We start from the raw sequence: 27,962 nt of genomic DNA on the forward strand, positions 1-27,962 counted from the left end.
TATCTTGGAATATTGTGTGTTTTTTTTTTGTCTAGTTACTTAAAATAGGATACGGTTGTAATAGGTGTGCAAAAAATGCTCACCATAACTGATTCCTAGCAAGAAATGTTGTGTGAGGAGAGACTGGGTTAACTCGGCTGTATACACCAATTTGAAGAATGAGAAGGGATCTCATTGAAATGTATAGAATTCTTTCTGAGCTTGACAGGATAGATGCAGAGATGTTTTCCCTGGATGGCGGTTCTAGAATATAGGAGTCATGGTCTCAAGGTAAGGGTTATGACATTTAGGGCAGAGATGAGAAGAAATTTCTTTATTCAGAGGATGGTGGCCCTGTAGTATTCTCTACCACAAAAGCTTGTGGAGGTCAAGTTGCTGAATACACTTAAAAAGGAGGTTGATAGATTTCTGGAGACAAAAGATAACCACGAGTATTGGAAGTGAGCAGAAATATGCTACTGAGATAAAGGATCTGGCAGTTTGATGTACAAGTATAACCTGATCTCCAATTGTCTGGACAAAGACCTTGCTCCATCAAGACTGTGGGGTGACGCACAGTTCCTCCACATAAAGAGCAAGCATGCACAGTTATCTTCTGCTCCTCAGGAATGGAGAGGAACAAAGTCATTCTTGATCCTGAGTGTCTGTCTATGTGGATGATAATACCTCTCCAAGGGCATTAATCATGAAGTTCTTCCAGCTTTTTTTAAAATCAACATTAAGCAGAGCATATGAAGGAAAGAGCAAGTCTATCTCTGCAAAAACACTTTCGCCTGCCAATTCAATGCAGAAACTCTGAGTCATGGTCAGTAAATCCATGGTCATTAAATCAGCTTGTATGGTTCAGGAGCCCCATGGCAGCCTTTGCCTCACTTGCTGCAGATAGAACACAACATAGAACATAGAATAGCTCAGGACAGTAACAGGTCCTTCTGCCCACAACGCCTGCATCAAACACAATACCGAATTGAACTAAATCTCTTCTGTCTGCACATAGTCCATAGCCCTCCATTCCCTGCATATTCATTTGTCTTTCTCACAGCTTCTTAAATGCCACTATCTTATCTGCTTCCACCACTACCCCTGGCAGCCATTCCAGGTACCTACCACTGCAAAAAACTTGCCCTCACATCTCCTTTAAACTTGCTCCCTCCCACCTTAAATGCATGTCCTCTAGTACTTGACATTTCTACCCTGGGAAAAAAGATTCTGAGTGTATACCCTATCTATGCCTCTCATAGTTTTATCAACTTCTATCAGTCTCCCGGCAGCCTCCAAAGCAAACAACCCAAGTGTGTCCAACCTCTCCTTACAACCTATACCCTCCTGGTAAACCTCTTCTGCACCCTTTCCAAAGCGTCCACATCCTTCCTGTAATGGAGTGACCAGAATTGCACACAATACTCCAAGATGAAGACTGTGGACTAAAATGGTGCATGCTGCCCCACTTCTCAGCCACCTGAGCTTTCCCTTCCTCCTCATTTCTTCCAATGCCTCACTGATCAGTCAGCCTCCAAGGGGCTTGACCATTGGCAGCTATCTCTCCTGTATCTCTGCTGATGCCCACCATGACCATGTAGCCAGCTTATTGTGCTGAATGTCATCAGTCTGATCAACATGGCCAATCGCCTGTAAATGGCAGTGAAAATACACTGATGGAATTAGACCTCTCCAGGATGCTCTTGTTCCACCAGGAGGTACCTAAGATGCATCCAAAACAGCAAAGGTGGAAAGCGTTAAGCTTTTTCTCATGCCTGGCATACGTTTTCCAAGCTTCAGTACTGAAGAGGAGTTTACTATAGACACAGTCTTCGAAGACTTAAAGTTTGTAGTCAGTTGCCAGTCTGCTGTTTGACCACACCCACTTGCCGAGCCTGGACAAATAGCCAGAGCTTTTGCAATGTCACATATATTTCAATACCAAGTGACAGATTGTTGGTGACTGTACAGTCTTGATGTGTGAAGCTGTCAGCAAACTCTAGTAACACATTATCAATGCTAATTGATCGTGGTATTGCAGCATTCTGTGCTGTGACCTTCTTATTCTTGATGCTGATAGTCAATCTGACCTCTATAGACATGAGAGAGCCTATCCATTATTCTCTGAAGATATACCTTGATATGGGATGTTAGTATTTCATTGGTGCCATTGAATTACTCCCTGATGAGAATCTGGCACACTTTTTGTCTTGGCTGTCAGGCATGCAAGCCTGAACAGCTTTCCATATGTTCTGATGTGTAAATAGACACCCTTTGCGGATGAGCCAAAAACATATGACAGCAGTCGGGAGAAGAATCTGCCAAAGAGTGTCAGCTCCAAAATGCATCACTGTTTGACCTCACTGTGGATCTCAAAGGGTTCCAATATTGCCCTGTCACAGCTGACCTTATCCCTCATGAAAAGAACAGATCAATCTGAGCATCTGTGGCAGGCAGCCAGCTTTCTTCAGCAAGTTGAATAAACCGCCCTTGGGAAGTTGGGTCGAGGGGATTATTCATCATCTGCAACTGTATTAAAGTTCAGTCTGTAATGTGCAGTGGGTTAGACACTTTTTCCCAACTAGGGGACCACTATGATGGACATCACCAATTTACTCTGTGCAACTGCCACCAATACCTTGTCCTGTTCCATTTACATAGCTCTTCTAGTACCTGAACATTCAATGTATAGGACACAGGCCAAGGTTTCCAATAAATTGGTCTGCCATCCCGCTTTATATGTATGTGAGCTTAATGCTCCTCACTGTCCATACATGACTCTTTAAACATATCTTCATATTGTTGCAGGTGCCTACTAACACATACCAACATTGAATACATTTTTCTCATCTACCCTTAATTCTTTCAACCAACCTTTTTCTAAGGTCAGTCTGTTAACATAGACACCATATTTAACAGCCTTGCCTTCATTATATAGGACCATGCAGTCTATTTGTCCTAATTTTCTTAGGGTCGCACCACAATATTTTCTTAATTTTAAGGTGCTTCTTACCAATGGCATCTGACTAAACTTGTGAATACAAGTGCCTCTCCTATGATGGAACAGTCTATGATTGCGTAATCCATGCCTTGATTATTAACCCTTACTTTCTTTGAAATCATGTCTTTTTTAAATCATGTCGAGAGGTGTATGTAGTATTCAAACTATATTTCTTGCATTGGTCATCCATCTTGTGTTGCATAGCCTTGTCTTCTGTGATTTTCTATTATAATTCCTTCCTTTCCATTAGGACTTTGCTTTACTGCCACTATTCTGGTTCACTGCATTCTGTTAATCTTTGCACAGATAGCCTATAATGCCCGTTTGTGACAATGAAGGCATTTTCCGCAGAACCATAGAACAATACAGCACAATACAGGCCCTTCGGCCCACCATGTTGTGCCGCTCTTCAAACTACACCTAAGACTATCTAACCCCTGCCTCCCACATATCACTCTATCTTAAATTCCTCCATATGCTTATCTAACAATCTCTTGTACTTGTCCAATGTATCAGCCTCCACCACCACCCCAGGCAGCCATCTCTAAACCCAGGGTTGTGCAGTTCCTATGGCAACAGCAGCAGGGTTTCCCACTAATTTTTTCTCACACCACTTTTGCTCACATGGCCTGGGCTTGATATTGGAGTTCTTGCCACTTTTCTTGTCATTGGCCCAAATATTGATTAACACTAACATGCAGTGCTGGATGAATCTGCTTTGCATTTCTAGAGGCCACTTCCTGCAAGCTCACTTGGATATTAGATCTTGCATGTTTAGGTATGTTCATTCATAAATCCACACTGCCTGTAATCTAAAAACACACCATGATTTCGATGCTGCAACAGGTTGTTCAGAGTTATATGGCTGCTCTATCTCCCCTGACAGCTAATTGCAGGTCACAACTTAAAACTGTCCATGGTTTTTGATGGCACTGGGTTGAAGTGGTTTTCCGACTTGCCTACTAACGTCATTAAATGAGACATTGAATAGACCAATGGTATTGGCTAATATTTATGCTCCAAATACAGATGACCCAAGATTTTTTGAACGATTTTTGTCATTTCTACTAGACTTGAACTTTTATTCTCTGGTCTTGGGAGGAGATTTTAATCTCTGGTTAGATCCCAAATTAGATAGGTCATCTACTAAATTAGTGGTTCCTAATAAATCAGCTTTAGTTCTTCAATTATTTTTAATGAAAACTGGGGTTATTGACGCCTGGCATTCTTTGCATCCAGAGGATAAGGAATATTCCTTTTTCTCTCATGTTCACCATACATATTCCAGGATTGATTACTTTTTTATTGATAACCAAATGATTTCATCAGTTCGATCCTGTGACTATAAAGAGACTGCTCTTTCAGATCATGCTCCTATGCTTCTTTCCTTAAATTTCCCTGGGCTCCCTCAGACAAATAGATTTTTGCATTTTAACCTAACTTTGTTATCTGATAAAAAATTTTTTCCAACTTATAGAGAAACAAATTACTCTTTTTTTTAAGGAGAATTCATCGGAAGAGATTTCTAGTCTTATTGTTTGGGATACTTTCAAAGCCTTTATTAGAGGTCAAATTATTTCTTATATGGCAAGCATTAGGAAAAAAGCTGACAGAGAAAGAGCTGATCTAGTTGATCAATTGAAACTATTAGATCAAAAATATGCTTTGGATCCAGATCTGGCTTTATATAAAAGGCGAGTTGAAATTAAAACTAAATATGATCTTTTAACTTATCCAATTGAAAGCCAACTTTTAAAAGATAAAAGTCAATTTTACATTCATGGAGATAAAACAGGTAAATTACTGGCTAACCAATTAAAAATTTCCAGAGCTAGACGACAAATTAAAGAAATTTTGAAAGCCAATGGTGAGAGGACAACTGATCTTTTAGAAATAAATGATACTTTTAGAGAATTCTATTCTAGACTTTACAGTTCTAATTTTCCTAAAGATAATACTGTAATGGATAATTTCTTTGACCAATTAAGTGTTCCTACACTTTCCACTGAAAATCGAAAACAGTTGGATCAATCTATTACATACGAGGAAATCGCCGAGGTTGTGTGATCTTTACATTCTGGAAAGACTCTGGGTCCGGATGGATTTCCTGGAGAATTCTATAAGGCCTTTTCCTCTTTACTCATACCTTATTTATGTGCTGTCTTTTTGGATTCTTTTAAATTGGGTAGACTACCATAATCTTTTTATGAAGCTTCTGTTTCACGTATTCTTAAGAAAAATAAGAACCCAACAGAATGCACTTCGTATAGACCAATTTCGCTACTTAATGTGGATGTTAAAATTTTATCTAAAGTTCCAGCTCGCAGATTGGAAAATATTTTACCTTCAATTATATCCGATGATCAGACTGGTTTTATTAAAAATCGATATTCTCATTTTAATATTCATAATTTATTGAATATTATTTATTCTCCCTCTAAGGAAATATCAGAATGTGTGATATCTTTAGATGCTAAGAAGGCCTTTGATCAGATTGAATGGAATTACTTATTTAAAACTTTAGAGAAATTTAATTTTGGGCCTGATTTTATCCAATGGATTAAATTACTTTATTTATCCCTTTCTGCTCAAATTTTTACTAATTTTCACTAATTTTCAAAATTATAAACCTTTTAAACTTCAACGTGGAACCAGACAGGGATGTCCTTTGAGCCCTTTGCTCTTTGATTTGGCCTTAGAACCTTTAGCTATTTCTTTCCAAGAATCTAGAAATATCTTTGGTATCTCCAGAAGAGGTATTAACCATAAAGTTTCTCTATATGCCGATGATTTATTACTCTTTATATCTAATGTTGAAGCCTCCTTACCTCCTATGTTTTCTTTACTTTCTCGCTTTAGTCATTTTTCAGGCTACAAATTGAACTTATACAAGAGTGAATTTTTTCCTCTGAATAATTTGGTTCCATTTGATATTAATATTCCTTTTAAAATTGTAAGAAATCATTTACTTATTTGGGAGTGTCAATTACTAAAAATTATAAGCATTTATTTAAAGAAAATTTTTTTACCTTATTACACTATGTGAAAAGGGTTTTATCAACTTGGTCTCCCCTTTCTATATCATTGATTGACCTAATCAATGTTATTAAAATGAATATTTTACCTAAATTTATATAGCTATTTCAGGCTTTACCTGTTTTTATTCCTAAATCTTTCTTTGACTCTCGAGTCAATTATATCTTCTTACATATGGAATAATAAACATCCTAGATTAAATAAAGTTCACCTTCAGAAGGTTAAAAAGAATGGAGGTTTAGCCTTACCTAATTTTAGATTTTATTCCTGGGCAGTCAATATACGAAATCTTATGTTTTGATTATATTACATTAATCGAGAGGCTTGTCCGGTATGGGTCTCTTCGGAAATTAACTCTATTAAAAAATTTTCTATTATTTCTCTGCTTGGTTCTCCACTTCTTTTATCATTAATTAAACTAACAGATAATTTAGTAGTTAAACATGCCTTGAGGATTTGGTTACAATTTAGAAAATATTTTGGTTTATTGAGTTTTTCTTTGTCCAGTCCCATTTTCTCTAATTACTTCTTTAAACCTTCTATGACTGATGTAGTTTTTAAAGAGTGGGACAAATTAGGTATTACTTGTTTTCAAGATCTGTTTGTTGGAGGAAATCTTTCTTCGTTTGAACAATTGTCTACTAAGTATAATTTACCAAGAACTCATTTTTTTTAGATATTTACAAATTAGAGATTTTCTTCGATCTCAATTACATTCTTTTCCTTTGTGTCCCGATAAGAATTTATTAGATGTAATTTTTAAGTTGGAACCCTTTCAGGATGGCTCAATATCTAATATTTATGACAGATTACTAGGAATGAGTAAGGTGCCACTAGATAAAATTAAAAACGCCTGGGAACAAGATTTGCAGATGTCAATTTCCGAGGAAACTTGGAATGAAATTTTCAAATTGGTTAATAATTTATCATTATGTGCTCCTCACTCTCTCCTTCAATTTAAAGTGGTCCATAGAGCTCACTTGCCTAAAGATAAACTATCCCGTTTTTATTCTGATATATCTCCTTACAGTGATAAATGCAATAACAGAGTGGCTTCCTTAATTCACGTGGTTCGGACTTGTCAGTCTTAAAAAATATTGGACAGAGGTCTTTCATACTTTTTCTGTACTTTTTAAAATAAATGTTAAACTTAATCCTTTGACTGCACTATTTGGGATTGTTGGAGAAAAAGATATAACTTTGAAGGCTTCTGATTTACATATACTGGCTTTTATTTCTCTTATAGCCAGGAGGGCTGTATTGCTTAAATGAAAGGAAGCTACTCCACCTATGCATGTTCAATGGTTACGGGATGTTATGTCATACTTGAATCTAGAGAAGATTCGCTGTTCAGTTTTTGAATCTAACCTAGACTTTCAAACCCTGTGGGGACCCTTTTTGAATTATTTTCAAAATCTCTGATTTGGGGACTAAAATGCAGATATTGGCTGACACTGTTACGTTTTTAAGGTTTTTCCTTACTGTTTCTTCTATCTAACAGCTTCGGGTTTTGGTAGTGGGGGTAGATTTTTTTTGTAATAAAATATTTCCATTTTTTTCTTTCCTTATTATCTAACTACTATATGTGATTATTGATTTAGAGTATTGTAATCCTAAGTACGACTTAATACAATGTATTCAGTAGTATTTTTGACTTTCTTTTTTGAAGCATGTACTCCGTATTTTTTTCATGGATTTAATAAAAATATTGTAAAGAAATGAGACATTGATTGTCCAGCAGGACACAATTAAGTCAGTTTCACATAAATGGTTGGCCCTATTTTTACTAACAAGGTCACCCTCATGCCTTCATCTATTCTGAGCACCTTCACCCTTGCCCTCTATTTCAATAATGTCATTCACCTGCAAAAACATCTCCATTCTTTCAATAACTGAAGAGCTCCTATGCTTTGGAATAGCCTTTGAGAGTTCCACAGTATATGGTCTGGCACTGTTCTACAATTTTGTGATGTCTACCACTCCAACAATTATGAAGCTAATTTTTTTAAACTTGCAATTAACTAGGAGTGCACTATTTTCTTGCTCTTGAGTTTAGGTCCTCAAGTCAACTTGTGTCAATTGGGTGTTTGTTTTCTTGGAGTCATTCTGCCAATGCAAAATGACTCCAAGAAAACAATGCAAAATGCCAATGCAACATGACTTTGTCACTTTTGATGACAGTGATTCTTTGTAACCCCATCCCCTTTGCCAGTGGAGAATATGTGTCGCCCATGGCTTCCTAACATCCAATGAAATCTATATGCAGAGAGTGCAGATAAGTGCACAAGAGACACAGGGATCTCAGAAAGCTTTATTCAAGGACTCCTCAAAGATTAGCTCGCTAGAATTTTCTTTAACATCATTGCAGCTAAAAAAAAGTTCATCACATAATGCAATTCTTAAAGAACTAGAAGCCCTCAAGGAATAATTATTGCATACTGCACAGCTTACAATAATTAGTGTAATATACTGAAATGATTATGTAAAACTGTATTGTATATTAAAAGTAAATAACAAAACTTAGCCCTCCAAATTTTATCTCCCACATTGTACCTCTTATTACTTGACCATTGTCTCATTGCTCTTTATTCCATGAGAGTTTATGTTTAATTTAGATCAGCCTTCATCAATCAAGTGTAGTCTTTTCTATGAGCAGGCATGAAACAAGCTTGGTTTTTAATCAAGAATCTTTGCAATCATTATTTATTTTGTAACTGTGATTATTTTTGTGTTGCCATATTTAGCCTAACCTTGATTTATTTAATTCCCAAAACAGCAATGCTTGTATATCTCCAAAGATCCAACAAAGTCAATGTTGACGAGAATGCCAAAGCATTTATCACAATTAACATGAGACCTGCATTCTTTGTGACATGACAATTCAGTTTCAAGTTTACAATCAGTAACAATATTGGTGAAATGATCACATATTCATTGACTTACCTTGGTGGCCTTGGTTAGGCTAAATAATTTCTTCTTTACTTGCTACCCAGGTTTGGGTCACAGATGAGGCAGTTTTGCACAAGGTGACATGTTATTCCATTATTGCTTGGAGGGTCTGTCTTTCAGAAAAGTAATTGGAACGCCTGTACTTGTTCACTAAATGGAGCTGTTCAGTGTCTAGTCAATTTTAGAAGAGCAGCCAGGAGCACTTTTAAGACTTGCTGGTACCAGAAATTCCATTCATTGACCTAAGTGTGCACATCATGTACTTTGCATTGCAAGTATTGGGGAAAAATACATATCAACCGTCCATTTGTTATTTGGCAAAGTAAGCAGTCTTGGGCTTCACAACACAAGTGAAAAGTGAAGTGCAGTGTACATTAACCATTTTATCAGCCTCCAAACACGTAGAGCATAAATATCTTAACTGGGAAGAAATTAGGAATTTATTTGCCTTGTGAATTCTATAGAACAAAAGTTGCTCTATGCACTGGAATTCTGTGCTTTATAGAGATCAAACCTGAAAGGAAGCATTTATTTATCTGGCCTACTTGGGCACATGGCTGTAATTGGCATTAAATATAACATAAGGCAATCAGTCAGTCAATCAGTAGAGGACAGGAGCATGTCACCAAATTAACAGTATCACTGAACTTTGCACAAGCTATGCAGCTATTAAAATGCACATTATACCTCTGTCTTGGTGTTTGGTTTTACCACCATAGGAACATTCTGATCTGTCAGTCTTTATGTTCTTTGCAATGCACATCTAATAGCCATACAGCTGTAATAGTTTTAGAGATGACAAATTCATTAAGATGCTAGCTAGCATGAAACAAGATGAAGTATGTATTGAAACCTTTTTTTATCATTTGTTCAAGTACTCATTGTCAATCCATATGTCCTTAAGTATACGGTGATGAGCTATCATCCAAAACTGCTGTGGTCCATATTAACAAAGGTATCTTCACAGTTGTGTTAGATGTGGAATTTCAGGACCTATTGTTGAAGACTACAAAGGATGGTGCATGCCTGAAAGAGGAACTTGGTAAGTGGTGGTACTCCCTTTCCCTGACAATTTAGGTGGATAATCGCTCTTCTAGCATAAGTTCAGTCACCTCTGGTATAATCACTTGCAGTAGATTTAAATATTTTGGCTACAAAGAGTTCTACAGAACAAGCATTAGGCAGACATGTACAATGCAGTCACTGGAGTGCCTGGTGATGCATTTTCTTAAGCTCAACTTTAAAATTGAAAAACTGGCCATACATTGGATTTGTTTGTTTTCCTTAACAGCTTTAAGACAAAGATGTTATTTTTAGAAAACCTTATTGACATTACATTACTTCGGTCCCAACAAATAGCTCTCCCCTAATCTAGCAGTTCTTTTTGTTCAAATATAATTGTGAGTTAAGTTCTACTCTAGCATTTTAAGTATTCCTGTTGGAATGGTCTAAATAAAGCTATTAATGCATATTTTTTCGTAAAATATAACAACAATGTCAATCAATACTGAAACAACTATAATCATACAAACAGGAAAGCCAAAGCGTAGAGTGGAGTTCAGTTCTAGTAGTTATCAAATTTATTAACCAGATGAAAAGATCACTTTGTCCTTGTCCAACTTGTTGTTAGCATGCATCTGTGTGGTTGTGTTCATTTTATTTGTCAGTAGAGTTCAGTTGTATTGATCAGATTAGAATTACGACATCTCTAAGTAAGTGCCGATTCTGCAGTCTCATTGCAATGGTGGAGGTGATGCTGCTTTTCACACACCACTAAGCTGACCTCACAGGTACTTCATAAACATATTTTTTAGTTCATTTATGTGATGTGGGCATCATGGGCTAGGCAAGTATTTATTGCCCATCTATAACTGACCCCAAAAAGCTGTCTGTGAGCTGCTTGCTTGAACTACGACAGACATTCTAATTTTCCTACAGCATTGTTGGATAGAGAGTTCGAGGATTTAGATCCAGCAATGAAGATGATACAGGGATATCTTTATTAGTCAGATGTACATCGAAACACATAGTGAAATACACCTTTTGCATTCTGGGAACAGCCCGCAAGTGTCGCCATGCTTCCGGCACCAACATAGCATGCCCACAACTTCCTAACCCATACGTCTTTGGAATGTGGAAGGAAACCGGAGCACCCGGAGGAAACCCATGCAGACACAGGGAGAACTACAAACTCCTTGCAGACAGTGGCCAGAATTGAATCCAGGTCGCTGGCACTGTAATGGCGTTACGCTAACTGCTACACTACCATGCCTGTTTCCAAGTCGCCAAGGGGAATTCCGGAGGTGGCATTCCCAAGTGCCTGCTCCCCTAATCCTTCTTTGTGGTAGAGATCAGAGATTTGAGAGATGCTGTTGAAACTGAGTATGTGTAACATATTTTGTAAATGGTACACATTGCAGTTCCATAGTACACTAAAGTAGGAAGTGGATTTTTAGGACCGGGGTGACAATCAGGTAGGCTGCTTTATCCGGGGTACTGTTGATCTTCTTCAGTGCTGTTGGAGTTGCACTTTCTTGTCCAAGAAAGTGCAGGATATTTCATCATACTTCTGACTTCTGCCATGTAAATGATGGAAAGGTTTTGTGCTGTCAGGAGGGTAGTCATTCCTAAGATGATTACCAGCCTCTTGTGACCACAATATTTACATGGTGATCCATTTAAGTTTTCTCTTATTGATGACCTCCTGAATACTAATGGTGAAAGACATGGCAATGATAATGCTATTGAATGTCAAGTTAAGGTGGTTAGATGATTTTTTGGAGACAGCCATTGCCTGATCGTTATGAGATGCAAATATTACCTGCTATGTATTAACTCATGCCTGAGGAGTTGCAAATAGAATTGAGCATTGTGCATTTAGTGAATTTGTCACTTCCTTTCTGAACTCCCTGCCCAACAGTACTGCAGGAGCACCTTCACCAGAAGACTACAGTGGTTCGAGGCAGCAGCTTACCGTCACCTTCTCAGGGGACAATAAGTGATGGGCAATAAATGTCAGCCTTGCCAACAACTTCCAGATCCCAAAAATGAATTAAAAATAAATCACTTCAAGCAAAATCTTAAATGAAAATATAATTCAACTAAAATTACCATTTGTAATGTGGTTGTGATGAAATCCTTCTTTACAAACACAGTTCCTGTATGGATGCTTCTCTAGAGCTTTAGCTTTTTATAACATGTGAATCTGTTAGCGTTTTGCCCATCTGCTGTTGCAGCTGTTTTAACTTTTGGCATGATATAAATGGTTGGAATAAATTTGACTTGGCTGTGATGGGATTTTATAAATATGTAAAGCAAGAATTTAGTGGAGATGAAAACCTAATTGAAAAATAATCTGCCTGTCTGAGAGCAAAGCTTCATTATCCCTGAAGGGCTGATCTGTACAGGTTCAATTTAAAAAAAGGATAGGGTGTCACCATGAGTACGGAACTGCGCAGTCACCTTAGGGACCTCAATTGAAATCCAGCCAAAATAAGATTAGATGAAATCTTCTCCTTTTGATAGCTGTTTAGGGCATTTAATGGAATCCATTTGAGGCCTAATCCAGATCTTATTTTGCTAACAGCATCTCCTTTATATTTTGTTACCTTATTTATGGTGAAACCCAAACCCTTAATCCAGATCAACATTTAAATCCGTGCAGGCCAAATGAATGGAATTGCCTTCTTTGTGCAGTGATCTGTACCAGAAATGAATTTTTCTTTGAGAATATATACACAGATAAGGCTTATTTTCTTGGCAATGAAACTGAGAGTGAAATAAACCAATCTGCAGACAGAAGTTCGAATAAACAGCATGATGTATGGAGATTCATCTATAGTTCCAAGCCACTTATATTCCATACATCAGGATGGACACTGGCATGAGCCATATCCCTGAGGTGGGCATTTTTTTCTTGTTTTGACAGCAATGCCAATATGGAACACACTTACTGACCAATTTGCCACATTGATTCTTAGTTTCGGAACAACAGCAGCCAATTCAATGAGATACTACCTTGCAACAGAAACCACATGGGGATAGTCCTTATGAAATTAAAATTCACAGGAGAAACACTCTGATAATATGTACAGAATTGCACTGATGTAAACAAAAAAGATCTCTACTCAAGTTCCATTGGCAGAATGAAAAGAGCCTCAGGCAGCACGTGAAATTCAACCATGTTTGACTCTTTTACCTCATTCTTGAATAGTGTCACAGTGTCTGCTTGTGGACACTCAAGTACCATCAGTGCCTCTCAATGAGGTTCATAGAGCTCAATCATTCAGAACTCCAGGTCCTCCTGAAGGGCACTTAATGCAAAATAAAAGGGAATCTGAGTGCCACCAGGTCATCCAGTATCATGACCTGAGCTTCCTCACTTCATCACCCTCCGGACTACAGAAAGTTCTAATGCAGGAAAGGCAGCAGTACAGAATTTACCATTGCCTTCCATTCAGTTTTGTTCCGTTCCGTTCAACTGAACTGAATTGTGTTCAGTTCTGGTTGCCTCATTATAGGAAGGATGTAGAAGCTTTAGAGAGGGTGCAGAGGAGATTTACCAGGATGCTGCCTGGATTGGAGAGCATGTCTTATGAAGATAGGTTGAGTGAGCTCGGGCTATTCTCTTCGGAGAGGAGGATGAGCAGTGACTTGATAGAGGTGTATAAGATGATAAGAAGCATAGATGGAGTGGACAGTCAGAGACTTTTTCCCAGGGTGAAAATGGCTCACACAAGGGGACATAATTTAAAGGTGATTGGAGGAAGATATAAAGGGATGTCAGAGGTAAGTTTTTTTTAAACACAGAGAGTGGTGGGTGTGTGGAATGCACTGCTGGTAGAGGTGGTGGAGGCAGATACATTCAGGATGTTTAAGACACTCCTGGATAGATGCATGAATGATAAAGAAATGGAAGGCTATGTGGGAGGGAAGGGTTAGATAGATCTTAGAGCAGGATAAGATGCAGGCATAGCATTGTGGGTTGAAGGCCTGTACTGTGCTGTAATGTTCTATGTTCTATGTCCCTTGGGAACCAGAACTCTCTTAAAGCAAAATTCAACTGAACTAATCCATCACTGGGCACGCAGATAAAGAAGCTCCAACTAAATAACTATGTTATCGAACTCCCTTCACAGCAATTACTCATGCACACATTCCCAAACTTCTTGCCTTCACTTTAACAGATTCATACGTCGACATCTCTACCCTCTCTTATGTCACTTGGCACACAAACTTCAGCTACCATGGGGAGCAGGGAGAAACTTATACTCATCTTCATCATCAAACAGGCAGTGTTGCAGTGGCTACCATGTTATAGTCCACTTCCAAACTACGGTTCAATTGTTCATCTAGCTCAAGTCATCAGAAACAAATTTTGAATCCTCAGCTTATCACATTTACTCTTATAAAGCAAACTGACATACAACATCTACAAAAGGCAGACCACCAGAGGGTATCTCCACCTCTTACCTAGGACTATTGGACTAGCACCTCCACCTTCACCTGGCATCCTGTGAAGCACCATACCGAGGTGACCTTCCACCCATACAGAAGGTCACTTACACATTTTTAGACTTTACCCTCCTTTATAGAACTGCCAAAGATCCTGATGCCACAGAAAGAGAAAGATGATGAAGAAGAGGATAATGTGGACCAGCCATGCTGGAGGTACAGCTGCATGAAGTGTTCAGGGACAACACCATGGCATTGGTTTAGAACTACAGAAGGCAACTGGATATCAAGCAGCAGGCTGACAGGAGTTGAAGACTGGCTCAGTCACAGTAGAGGAGGAACAATGAACTGCAGTTCCTGTCCCTCAGACATCACCTAGGAAGAGCACACAACTGTCAGGAAAAACATCCATTCCTGAGATGGTGGGAGACAGGTTGAGGCGGGCTAAAAATCTGTCAGTGTAAAATAAGTGCAGGCATAATGGACAAAAATTTTTAAATTCTTTCCTATTTGCAAAAATCTAAATTCAAATATCTTCAGCCTTATTTTTATGAAAATTCCACCTTAATCAGCCCCTGTACCTCAGAGAACTATGCTTCATTTACTCCCTTTACAGTGGTGCTCTGGTTGAGGAAACAAAGCTCTCTTCCACTGCCTCTCACTGAGACACCAGGAACCAAGGAGAGAGACACTATAAATGCAGAGGCCATGGCTTCTACCCATTTATTCTTGTATAAAAAGTTCACATCCCATTTCAGCACAATCAGCACTCTAGGGATGACAAAGAAATTCATCATCCATCCCCCAACCATTACATTGCTACAGAAACCTTGTGCTGTATTGACTGTTTATATTACATTACGTTTTGTTCTTTATTATTAATATGACAAGCATCTTGCAAAAAAATTCCTGAAAATGCTCTGCATCTCAACAATTACTATAAATAGAGCCTCAATATTTTCTGCCAATGGACTTTCTGATTTCCAACTTTTATCACAGATTTCTGACATCTGGTGTGTTTTGCTTTTGCCCAGCAGGAAGGTGTTTTGGTATCATCTGTGACCCTTTAACGTTTTGGGGTCAAATTTTCCCACACAGGCCTCAATATCGGCCATGCAGGAAGCTGGAATCTGACCCTTTAGTGAAACCTATTCAAAGCTGTAGAGTCATACAGTTGTACAGCACAGAAACACACCTTTGGCCCACCAGATCCATGCCAATCATTTTTTCCCTCATTCATAATAATCCCATTTGCCTACTTTAGGTCTGTATTCGTCTATGGAGACTCAAGAAACTGCAGATGCTGGAATCTGGAGCAACAGACGAGAAGCTGGAGGAATTCAGCAGGTGAGGCAGTATCTTTGGAGGAAAACAGACAGTCGATGTTTTGGGTCGAGAACCTCCATCTGGACTGAAAGATAGGGGGGAGATAGTCAGTCTGAAAAGGTGGAGGGAAGAGGTGGAGCAAGAACTGGCAGGTGATAGGTGGATTCAGGTGATGGTGGGTCGGTGGGGTGGGTTGACAGGATTCTTCTATGCCTTGCCTATTTTAATACCTGCCTAAATGTCTCTTAAATGTAGTGACTGTGTCTGACTCCACCACCTTCCCTGGCAGCAAGTTCCAGATATCAACTATTCTCTCTGTGAAAAGGTTTCCTCTGAAATCTCCCTTAAAAAGTCCTTCCCCTCAACTTAAAGTTGTGCCCCCTTATTATTGATACCCCTGCCATGGAAGGAACATTCTGACCATCTACCCTATCTAAGCCTCTTATAATCATGTATACTTCCATCAGGACATCGCTCAGGGTCCTTCACTCCAAGGAAAACAAACCCAGCCTGTACAATCTCTCCCCATTACTAAAGTTCTCCAACCCAAGCAACATCCTGGTGAATCTTCACTGCACTCTTTCCAGTGCAACCAGAATGACACACAATGCATGCAAACCCCATGTTATGGAAGGGTTGCATTCCTTGAAAATGGTCTGCATTGTGATTTTCTGCAACACAAAGCAACATCACCTGCACATGCAATAAGTAGTAAAAAAAAATAAAATTCATGTTTAATTATTTAATTATTTCCCCCACATAAATTCTGTGAAAGTGAATTTTATTCAGTACCTCAAATGTTTAGGTAGTGATTTGTGAATTCTATAAGGGCAAATTTCCATTACCTGAACGGCTGTTATGCAGGGGTCACCTGTACTCCAAGTGCAGTCTAATCAGTGTTTTATAAAGTTGAAACTAATGTCTCAACTTTTATATTCTTTGCCCTGACCTATGAAGGGAAGCATGCCAGATGCCTTCTTCACTACCCTGTCTACCTGTAAGGCTCTTCTGTTCATCAACATTACTCAACACCCTATTACTACATATGTCCTACCCCTATCTGACTTCCCAAAATGCTTCGCCTCACAGTTGTTGGGATTAAATTCCATGTGTCAAGGCTCTGCCCAACTTTCCATCTGATCCATCTGTTGTAGCCTTAGACCCTCCTCATTGTCCACAAAACCACCAACTTTCATGTCATAGAACATAGAACATAACAGCACAGTACAGGCCCTTCGGCCCATGATGTTGTGCAAACATTTTATCCTGCTCTAAGATCTATCTAACCCTTCCCTACCACAGAGCCCTCCATTTTTCTATCATTCATGTGGCTATCTATCCAAGAGTCTCTTAAATGTCCTGAATGTATCTGCTTTCACCACCTCTGCCAGCAGTGCGATCCACGCACCCACCACTCTCTGTGTAAAAAAAAACTTACCTCTGACATCCCCCCTGTACCTTCCTCCAACCACCTTAAAATTATGCCCCCTCATGTTAGCCATTTTCACCCTGGGAAAAAGTCTCTGACTGTCCACTCCATCTATGCTTCTTATCATCTCATACACCTCTATCAAGTCACTGCTCATCCTCCTTCTCTCCAAAGAGAATAGCCCCAACTCACTCAACCTATCCTCATAAGACATGCTCTCCAATCCAGGCAGCATCCTGGTGAATCTCCTCTGCCCCCTCTCTAAAGCTTCCACATCCTTCCTATAATGAGGCGACCAGAAATGAACACAATACTCCTGGTCTAACCAGAATTTTATAGAGCTGCAACGTTACCTTGCAGCTCTTGAACTTAATACCCCGACTAATGAAGGCCAGCACACCATATGCCTTCTTAACAACCCTATCAACCTGTGCAGCAACCTTGAGGGATCTATGGATGTGGACCCAAAGATCCCTCTGTTCCTCCACACTGCTAAGAGTTCTGCCATTAACCTTGTATTCTGCCTTCAAATTCAATCTTCCAATGTGTATCACTTCACACCTTTCTGGGTTGAACTCCATCTGCCATTTCTCAGCCCAGCTCTGCATCCTATCAATGTCCTGTTGTAAGCTACAGCAACCTCTACACTATCCACAACACTACCAACCTTTGTGTCATCTGCAAACTTATGAACCCACCCTTCCACATCCTCATCCAAGTCATTTATAAAAATCACAAAGAGCAGGGGTCCCAGAACAGATCCCTGCGGAACACCATTGGTCACCAACCTCCAGGCAGAATATGCTCCATCTACCACTGCCCTCTGACTTCCATGGACGAGCCAATTCTGAATCCACACAGCCAAGTTTCCCTGGATCCTATGCCTACTGACTTTCTGAATGAGCCTTCCATGAGAAGCTTATCAAACACCTTACTAAAATCCAGGTACACCACATCCACTGTTCTACCTTCATCAATGTGCCTTGTCACATCCTCAAAGAATTCAATTAGGCTTGTGAGGCACGACTTGCCCCTCACAAAGCCATGCTGACTGTCCCTAATCAGCCTATGCTTCTCTAAATGCCCATAAATCCTGTCTCTAAGAATCTTCTCCAGTAATTTACCCACCACTGAAGTAAGACTCACTGGCCTGTAATTCCCAGGGTTATCCCTACTCCCCTTCTTGTAAAAGGAACAACATTTACCACCCTCCAATCATCTGACACTACTCCTGTGGCCAGTGAGGATACAAAGATCATCGCTAAAGGTGCAGCCATCTCTTCCCTCTCTTCCCGTAATAACCTTGGATATATACCATCCGGCCCCGCTGACTTATCTATCCAAATGTTTTTCAAAAGTTCCAGCACATCTTCTTTCCTCACGTCGACATGCCCTAGCATATCAGCCTGTTGTATGCAATTCTCACAAATGTCATGGTCACTCTCACTGGTGAATACTGAAGCAAAGTATTCACTAAGGACCTCCCCCATCTCTTCTGACTCCAGGCACATGTTTCCTCTTTTATCCCATTTAGGTCCTACCCTCACTCTAGTCATCCTCCTATTATTCACATACGTGTAGAACACCTTGGAGTTTTGCTTAATCCTACTCGCCAAGGCCTTCTCATACCCCCTTCTAGCTCTCCTCAGTCTTCTTAAACTTCCTCCTAGTTACCTTGTAACTCTCCACAGTCTGTCTGATCCATGCATTCTAAACCTTAGGTAAGCTTCTTTCTTCCTCTTGACAAGATATTCTATGTCTCTTGTCAACCATGGTTCCTTCACTCTACCGTCCTTACCCTGCCTCAATGAGACAAATCTATCCAGAACCCCATGCAAGTACTCCTTAAATAACCTCCACATTTCCATTGTGTACTTCCCCAAGAAAATCCGTTCCCAATTTACGCTCCCAAGTTCTTGCCTGATAGCATCATAATTCCCCCTTCCCCAATTAACTACTTTCCCCTATTATCTGCTCCTATCCCTCTCCAAGGCTATCGTAAAGGTCAAGCAGTTATGGTCACTGTCTCCCAAATGCTCTTCCACTGAGAGATCTGAAACCTGATCAGGCTCATTGCCTAGCACCAGATCCAGTATGGCCTCTCCTCTAGTTGGCCTGTCCACATACTGTGTCAGGAATCCTTCCTGGACACACCTGACAAACTCTCTCCCATTTATCCCCTTTACACTCAGGAGGTGCCAATCAATATTAGGGAAGTTGAAATCACCCATGACAACAACCCTGTTATTTTTGCACCTTTCCAAAATCTGCCTCCCAATCTGCTCCTCAGTGTCTCTGCTACTATTGGGGGGTCTGTAGAATACTCCCAAGATAGTGATTGCTCCTTCCTGTTTCTGACGTCTACCCACACTAACTCAGCAGACGATCCCTCCAGAACACCCTCCCTTTCTTACAGCTGTGACACTGTCCCTGATCAGCAAAGCCACTCCCCCAACTCTTTTACTCCCGTCCCCTTCCCCTTTAAAACATCTAAACCCCAGAATATCTGGCAGCCATTCCTGCCCTTGTGACAGCCAAGTCTCTCTAATAGCCACCGTCATAATTCCACGTACTTACCCATGCCCCAAGTTCCTTGTTTCTGATACTTCTCACATTAAAGTAGATATACTTCAGCCTATCCAAGTGACTGCAATTTTGCCCTTTCAAATGCCTATCCTTCCTCACAGTCCTTCTACACTCTGCATCTACTTGTATACTAAATGCACCAACCTCTGACTTGTCACTCACGTTCCCATCCCCCTGCCAAATTAGTTTGAACCCTCCCCAACAGCTCTAGCAAACTTGCCCGCAGGTGTAACCCATCCTCTTTGTACAGGTCGTACCTTCCCCAGAAGGGATCTCAACGATCAACAAATCTGAAACCCTGTCCCCTGCACGAACTCCTCATCTGCCAAATCAACCTAGTCTTACCCTCACTAGTGTGCGGCACAGGCAGCAATCCAGAGATTACTGCCCTTGAGGTCCTGCTTTTCAGCTTCCTACCTAGCTCCCCATATCCCCTCTTCAGGACCTCATCTCTTTTCCTACCTATGTCATTGGTACCAATATGTGCCACGACCTCTGGCAGTTCACCCTCCCCCTTCAGAATGCTGTGGACCTGATCTGAGACATCCCTGACCCTGGCACCCGGGAGGCAACATACCACCCAGGAGTCTCTTTCATGTCCACAGAACCTCCTGTCTGCTCCCCTTACAATGGAATCCCCTATCACTATCGTTCCCCTCCCTTCCCTCCTGTGCCACCCGACCAGGCTCAGTACCAGAGACCTGGTCACTGTGGCTTTTCCCTGGTAGGTCCCCTCCCCCAACGGTATCCAAAGTGATATACCTGTTATTGAGGGGAAAGGCCACAAGGTACTCTGCACTACCTGCCTATTCTCCTTCCTTCTCCTGACAGTCACCCAGCTACCTGCCTCCTGCAGCTTAGGAGGGACGGCCTCCCTGTAGCTCTTATCAACGAACTCCTTGTTCTCCCGTAGGAGCCAAAGGTCATCCAGCTGCATCTCCAGTTCCCTAAGACGGTCTGTAAAGAGCTGCAGCTGGATGCACCTAGTGCAGATGTAGCTGACAGGGAGACTGGAGGCCTCCCAGAACTCCCACATCTCACAAGATGAAGACACCACTGACCCTGGAGCCATTCTAACTACTCTGGCCTGGCACTGAAGGAAAAACCAAAGAAAGAAAGAAACTTACCAAAGACTTACCTTAGCCTCTGCCTCCTCGAGCCAAAGCCTCTGTTCCCCCACTCTAACCCTGGTCCACTCACACAATGGCCGCTCCCAAAATGGCTGCTCTGCTTCTCCCTCCCTACCTTTTATTCACTGCTGTTAATTAGCCAATCAACTATTAACAATTTGCAAATGTGCATCTTGTAGACTCTTGGAAGGTGAAACTCACAAGCACACGCACAGAGACTCACCTCTTTTCAAAGCTCCCACTCCAAGTCTGGCTCCAACTCCCGACTCTGCAAGGTGAAACAAGGTGTCATCTGCTTTTCATGAAATGTATCAATGATCTGACTGGAGAGACCAGATATAACATTTGTATGTTGACATAAGAGACTGCAGATGAATTCTCTGAGAATTCTCCCATTTTAAGTAATCCTCACCCCCTTCCCCACATCCCGCCTCACCATGCTTCTCTTCTTCCCTTTCCTAGCATCGCTCTCTCTTATCTATATTTTTTTTCCTTTTTCACCTTACCTTTGACCCATCCCCCAGTGGTTCTGCTCTCACCTCCTCTCCCACACCTGCCTATCACTATCTCTTACCTGCATCTACCTATCACCACCTAGTGCCCACCCTGCCTCCCCTCTTTTGTCCACCTATCACTGCTCTGCTTTTCCCTCCTATATATTGGGCTTCCTCCTTTTCCTATCTTCAATCCTGAAGAAGAGTCCTGATCTGAAACATTGACCGCCTGCTTTTCTCCACGGATGCTGCCTGGCCTGCTGAGTTCCTTCAGCATCACAATATTTTCCATCTAGATCCAGCATCTGCAGTCCTTTGTTTCTCTGAGAAACTGCAGATGTTAGAATGTCATTTCTATGTTTGCTGATAATACACTGGAGGTATGTGAAAGGTCATGAGAATGTAAAGAGACTTCAAGGGGATGTAGACAAGCTAAGTGATTGGGCAAGGAGATGGCAGATGGAGTACAATGTGAAAAAATGTGTCAACATTGATAGAGAAAATAGAAATGTTGAGAAAGAGATTGGGAAATGCTTATGTACAAAAGGACTGGGGTACCTTTGTACATCAGTCACTGAAGACTAACATGCAGTCGCAGCAGGCAGTTAGGAAGGTTTTTATTCCCAGAGGATTTGAACACAAGAGTAAAAATATTTTACTACAATGAAATAAAACCTTGGTGAGGGCACATCAGGAGTACCGTGCACAATTCTGCTCTCCTTACCTAAAGGAGGTATTAAAGGAGTGCAGTGAAGATTCACCAATGAAGGCCTATCATAAGAGGTACAATTGAGTAAGCAAGACCTGTATTCTCTAGGTTCTAGAAGAATGAGAAGTGACCTCATTGACACATACTTAGAAGACAGGGTAAGTGCAGGAAGCAACACCGAGCGAAGGAAGCAACACAGGTTCCAAATAAAAGGTAAGCAATTAGAGTTAAAATTAAGAAAAAAAATCATTAAGGATCATGAATCATTGGAATTCACTGACCCAGGGGAGCTGTGGAAGCTTAAGTCACTCATTGTTTTCAAAATGGAGATGAATATATTTCTAAATATTGGAGGAATCAAGAGATGTAGGAATAGTGCAGGAAAGTGCTATTTTGGTGGAAGATTAAGTGTGATACTATAGGATGGTGAAACTGACTTAAGGGCCAAATGGCCTGTTCCTGGCCCAAGAACCTTTGCCCTAAATAAAGAGAACCTACCAAAACTTCAAAAGAATTCCCTGACTAGTTCCAAATATAGACATACCCTTTCTGGATATCAACTCCCAATGATCCCCACCAGATCTCCTTTTACTCCCTTACCTGAGCACCATGGTGGGGGTTTTATGACTTTTCAATTGTCCATTTCCCTACGCTTGGCCAGAAAATCAGCAAGCAGCACTTTTAATGCTCAGCTATTGAAACCGGCTGAGCATCCCACTGTTACCTTCAAATGGGCTGACCGCTCACCAGGCTACTTTCTTGCCCAGGAATGAAAATTCCTCCAGTAGTTCTCCAGCTTTTTATTTTAGATATTGCTGGTTTTGTTTAAAGCTTTTGAGGATTTCCTTTTGTTGACAGCTAACTATTTATTATGAAATCATTGTTGCTTTGCCCATGCTCATGATTCCTTAAAATGGCATCAAATTGCAATGCCCTACTCATCTTTGAGTGCCTCTTGCTGCTCCTCATCACTCTTCTGCAATGGAACTCAAGTCCTAATAGACTTGGATTTGTCAACTACCCATAATTTTCTTTTTGCAATTACTGCCCTCCTTTCTACCCTATGTTTATCAGCCAAGCATTGGAGAATATACTCTATGGTAAGCTCATTCTTTATGTACACTGAAATGCAGGCTTGCACAGACTTTTAAGGAGGTATTTCTTTTATTTGTGGCTACATTTTGTTTGATCTGGCAATCCAATACTTCTTCCTCAACACAGTTGCTTCCATTAAGAAGGAAAGATATTTAAATGTACTATTCATAATACTAAGTTGCTTTTTGTGCTAGAAAAATAGAATTCATATAATTTAGGCCAAAGACTTTGAATTTATATAGATCATATCCCTATTATAAATAATGTGATAAGGGATTTCTTTTATCTAGAATATATTTTGGTAGAGAAAAAAACGAGAGTCAATGCAAGTAATTAGTATAATTTCAAATGGGGTGTAAGAATGTAGAGATCTTGAAAGCCATGGGACATACTATTAAAACAGTTGATAATAGCTTTATAAATGGGGGAACAAAGAAGAAAAAAAAATCAGGAGTTTGTGCTAAGCCTGTTTGAAATATTAGTTAGGTCCCAACTGGATCTTCTGTTCAGTTCTAGACACCATACATTAAAATAAATATGAAAGTATTGGAGCGAGTGCAGAAGTGATTTACTAGAATACCTCCAGGGAAGAGGGATTGAAGGAACAACTTTCAACTGAAGAAACTGGGCATGTTCTGCATAAGGCAGAGAAGACTATGAATTGATAAAGGTGTTTACAATCCTATAAGGAAGTTAGATAGCACAAATAAAGAAGTTGTTTCCAGTGACTGAGGGATCGATAGTCAAGAGGGCACATACTTAAGATGAGTGGTAAAAGAGCAGAGGTAATGAGTGGAAAATCTTCTTTTACATAGTGAGTGGTTGGGATTTGGAAACCACTACTTAATGGGCTGGCATCAAATGATGCAATAGTAGCTTTCAGAAGGTAACTGGAGACATTCTTTAAGGAGAAAATGCTGAAAAACATGCAAGTGAGGCAAACTGAATTCTTCTTTGAAAGGCTGCCATGACATCGATAGCCTGAATAGCTTTCTTTTGCACTATACTTTTTTTATTTTACGATACATGAAAAGAAATTACCTTGCAGCAAACTCCTCAGCCTTCATTTCCCCCCTCAACACTTTGGAAAAGACCAGACTGGATTGTTTCAGATCTTTGGATTCCTCCTATTTCTTTCAACAGTCCTACACTGGAACTTTGGCTGCTACCACTTCACTGCCTCTTAACTCTGCTAACAAACTCTTTCAAATTTGGCAAGAAAATTTTTAAACCTGGTCAAAAGAAATGGTTGGAGGCTAGTGTAGGGACACCAGGACCCTGCCCATTAGAGAGAACCTTAAACCATAATGACAAAAAAAAATCTTAACATATACCCCTGGCAGTCTACAACATTTGACTGAAATAACTTTAAAATCCAAGTAGATGGGCAGGATGCATTAGGAGGTAAGAGAAAGAATGGGGATAATGGGGATGTACTCAATGCTTGGTAATTCGTTCATTTTTTTCACTGTTCCATGTACATTCCTGATACCATTGCACACTTAGTTACATTGACAAAGCAGATGTAACTGTTGCAATATTGCAATTTTTTTGTGTAACACTTTAATGGAAATGCTCTCACATGTCAATCAGAAGTTTCTCCTGTTTGCCACAATGAAACTCTTGATATTTTCTGGTGTGTATCATGAGCTATAAAAAAAAATTGCTGCTGCTCTGAATGGCTGCACACAGCATGACAGCAACAACATCTTTCTTACTTGACCCATCCTATTGTAACAGAAACCAAGGACATCAAAGCCCAATTATCTAATCAATGAGACGACAGCCAAAAATCAATACAAGCTTGAGATTGTGAGCACATAAGAGATATCTTTAAGCCACACTTAGCAGTAATTACTTTGCAGGTGCTTGCTACATTTATGCTATTAATTTCCACAGAAGCTTTCTCCATCTTCTGCTGTAATTTCAAGGGGAAGATCCATTGTTGTCCTGGAGAAACAATTACTGAGGTTTTTCAGGACCTTCTGGAGGTAACATCCCTGAGGGAATTCAATCCTTCAGACGGTTATCAGAACTTTTTCCCTCCTCTTTAGTGTAACTTCCTAGTTTGTGCTGAAGGTTGCTCTCCCAAACAAAAGCTAAAACACCTGAAATAACCACTACTGGTGAAGTTAGCTGCTGCTGCCGCTGCTTTGATACTGTGTGTTAGTTACCCTTCAGTTTTCAGGCAACCTAAGGCTCCCAGAAAAGAAAATATAGTCAGGCATAGGGACTCGACATGGCTGGAGTTCTGATTCTGCTTGGTGGACAAATACTCATCTATAATAATGGTAACCAACGTCTCCATCATGCAATAAACTGAGTTACAAAGAAAAATTCTGATTTATTTTCAAACACAAACTTTTAGATTATGATTTCTGTCCACTGATTCAAGTCATTTCTAACCAGTGCTAATCCCGCAGGAATATTAAAGTGCTACAAATCCAGTCTCCTGGATCATTATATTTACATTATTGTTTGCTGAAGCAAAGAATAAACTGCTGGAAGAATTCTGTGGGTCAAGGAGCATCTGTAGAGGCAAGGGGATGGTTGATGTTTTGGCTCAAGACCCTGCATCAGGACTGAGAGTGTTGAAGGAAGATTGCCTGTATATAGAAGTGAGAGTGGAGGGGTGAGATGGAGGCTGGTAGGTGACAGGTGGAGACAGATGAAGGGGGAATGTGGAAGATTAGGCAGATAGAACCAGCTGGGAGAGGGGAGGAGAGGATAGAGGTGGAGGCTGGTGAAGAACCCAGTGCAGATTTGGGCAAATATATTTATAGCAGTAAGAATGCAAAACTGCATATGTGTGAAATTTAAAAGGATTAAGAAACAGTTTGGAGAAATGTTTCATACCAATGATAAAAACGTGAACACCTTCAGAAAGAACTATAAAGACTTTTCATTCCATTAGCAGAGAAAGGAGTAAGAAATGACAAGCAAAAACAAAGGTACTGAGAGAGATGCCCAAGGAAAGGCTTACAAGAACCCAAGTGCCAATGGACAAAATAACTGATAATGTAATACGCAGATACCTTAAGAGCTATTGCATTTATTTTCTTACTGATACTTTAAAGTTCCTTCATAACTATGCCATACTAACAACCTTAATGCTCATTCTTTCAGATGATTATTAGAAATGCGATGCCAAAACATTGTGCAGGAGATGTTATTGCATTACTTCTGCATAAATCCCTACACCTGCCTGCTTGTCTGCCTGAAAAAATAAGCAAGGGCTGAGATCCAGCATTTCAGATCTCCATTGCTTTTTTTCACATGGTTCAGCAAACTACCAGATATGGGACTATTCCAACAGGACAATCAGGGCTTGAAGTCGTCTTCTATCCACAAAATGTCAAAATGGCCCACTAAAAATGTTATCCAATTCAAAAACTGGTGGGTTTGTAACCCAGCATGAAATGTGTGAGATATAACTAAATCTGACAGTGCCATGCTTAAAGCTACAGGTCACACAATAGAACACGTATTAATATCAGCATCAGCAATGTGAAGTTTTGACTAGGTTCTATTTAGGTTGCGCAGAAGGCAGCAGCTGTTGTACCTCTAATCTATTTTAATATGATATGGTGCGGGCCTCTGTGGTGCCCAGCAGAATAATCACACTGTACACTTGTCTTATGGAGAGAAATTTTAACCAGCTCAAAAGAGTACAAATGGGTGGTCGTGTCTCCAACATCATCGGAAAATAAGCAACTGCACTCTTCCCATGCCCCATCACATAAAGTGGCCTCTTTCTGGATGGTCTGCTCATTTGAGATGGTAGGTGTTTGTAGACATTCAAATCAGAATGCGTGACATACGTGGGACCCCAAATGCCATTTAGAGACAAGTCAACCATTAAGTTTCATCTGGTGTGACTGGATAATTGGAAAAAAAGCAACAGGTTTAAAATTATATATGTTGCCAACAGGACGATCATGCTACTTCCTCCTGCACTGCCTAAGTCAACCTATCTGTTGCCAGTCTTGGTTTAGGTCTGATATGGGTTCCATTGGAGCAGCACAGTATTAGCATGATTAAGACTCTAAGTTTACAGTTCAATGATGCCAAAACCATTTGTGTTCACTATCGTTAGACTGAGGATCTGACAATAATTATGGGGATTTTGGAAATGCGTTGTGCAATGGGATATCACAAAGTTGCTGACATGGTCAAATCTTGCTTCTAATTCTTACATTCTTATGTTCATAAAAATGTCTGTGAAAGTTAAAAAGGCTGAGAAGTTCAATTGTGAGGTTTACAGAATGGAACCTGTCAGTTTCATTTCAGCATTCCCTAATGTTGCAAGATCTTACACCTCTCAGTATGTAGTCAAACTATCCTTGAGCCATAATGTTGTTTAACTGCCCAAAAAAGGCTTGGAGCTATTGGTAGATGTTGAATTGATCCAGGAATAATTCAGCTATTTCAAATCCAGAAGGCAACAGACAGAGTAGAAAGTGAGAAACTGTTCTTGCTGGTGGAGGGCTGATGAACCAGGGGATATAGAATGAAGGCATTAATAAAAGAACTGAAAGTGATATGAGGAAAAACATTCTTTACACAGCAAGTTGTCAGGTTCTAGAATGCACTGCCAGTGATAGCAGTGGAGGGAGCTTCAACTGAGGTATTCCAAAGGGAGCTGGATATATCTCTGAAAGGAAAACAAAAATTGCAAGATAGAGAAAGAGCACGAAAAGAGTGGCACTAATGGGATTGGTCTTACATACAGCCAGAACAGACCAGAAGGCTGTATAGTCTCCTCTGTTCTATT

At 40.2% G+C, this 27,962-nt stretch overlaps 1 protein-coding gene across 3 annotated transcripts in view; it reads right to left on the reverse strand.

Moving 5' to 3' along the window:
- The window catches only part of LOC127574173 (RNA-binding Raly-like protein), a 643,109-nt gene that overhangs the window by 479,907 nt on the left and 135,240 nt on the right, over positions 1-27,962 (reverse strand). The gene's annotated exons all lie outside the window — the stretch shown is intronic.

Source organism: Pristis pectinata, chromosome 9, assembly GCF_009764475.1.
Source record: "Pristis pectinata isolate sPriPec2 chromosome 9, sPriPec2.1.pri, whole genome shotgun sequence".
Lineage (NCBI taxonomy): Eukaryota > Metazoa > Chordata > Chondrichthyes > Rhinopristiformes > Pristidae > Pristis > Pristis pectinata.